The 1,059-nt window shown below is 39.1% G+C and overlaps 1 protein-coding gene across 1 annotated transcript in view; it reads left to right on the plus strand.

Moving 5' to 3' along the window:
- Window positions 1–1,059, plus strand: part of LOC106529939 (carbonic anhydrase-related protein 10) — a 156,127-nt gene that overhangs the window by 7,909 nt on the left and 147,159 nt on the right. The window lies entirely within an intron of this gene.

Here is a 1,059-nt window from a genome sequence, read left to right on the forward strand (position 1 = left end):
TTCATGTCATTAGCGCCTCTAGTAATATATTTACTGAGAAAAATGGTGACGTGTTCAGTACTTCTTTTACCCGCTGTATTCCAGTATGATCAGTTTAAAACCTCTGGCATGAAAGGCAGCAGGAAATAAGGAATGCTGGTTCCTAAGTTATTGGAGTATTTTTTTAAAAAACACTAAAATGAAACAAAGTCAAAGTCATTTTTCAGTCGGAGTAAAAAATTTGACAAATAATGCTGCACATAACGTCAGGAGAAGCGTAAGTCCCAGCTGAGGCACATTCTGTAATCAGCAGCTTCTCTCTGCTGTGCTCACACACACACTTTGAAGGGTGTAGTGGAAACTTTTCAGCCATTAGCAAAGGACAAGTGACAGGACTTTCATCAAGCCCGACACAATGTCGCCAGAAATTAGTTCAAAGAGATTGTCTTCATGTGACTGTGACCCAAGCAGAGCGGTCTGTGTGACTAAATATGTCTTAAATGGAAGTGTAGTTTGATTTCTCCATCTTATTTTGGCGTTTTTGTTTTGTCGAAGTTCTTTCCAGTCTGTATTCCTGTAGCTGTAAAATACTGCTGGCTGGCTCGGATAGAGAGGGAGCTGTTTTGGACGACTGAAGCAGCACACAGACCGACTGCATCACTGTCGGCAGGAGGTGGTTGGTGTGTGAAAATCTCGTCACCCTCACAGCAGAGGCTGGGATTAGCAGAACATATCATTTAATATTTACGCATAAATACACAAGAAGGCATATGTGCTTACTGTTTGATTTCTTGAAACGGTAATCTTTGCTGCACAAGAATATCATTTGTATGACATCATTTGCAAAATGCGATCAAACTGAAGTAGAGATCGTTGTGTTCTTGCCCAGTGTTTATGTATTAATGATGCCAATGCATCAGCGTTGAATCACCTTTTTTATCTTCCTTTTAATATATTTTTTATTTTTTGTATCTTGCTGCACAGCTTTGAAAWGCAACATCAAAACATGCAGTATGTGTGCTGTTATGAGTTTTGGTGGTAGAATGCTTTCCAGTACCAACAAAATGTACTATATATATA

The sequence above is a fragment of the Austrofundulus limnaeus genome, unplaced genomic scaffold (genome assembly GCF_001266775.1).
Source record: "Austrofundulus limnaeus strain Quisiro unplaced genomic scaffold, Austrofundulus_limnaeus-1.0 Scaffold477, whole genome shotgun sequence".
NCBI classification, from domain to species: domain Eukaryota; kingdom Metazoa; phylum Chordata; class Actinopteri; order Cyprinodontiformes; family Rivulidae; genus Austrofundulus; species Austrofundulus limnaeus.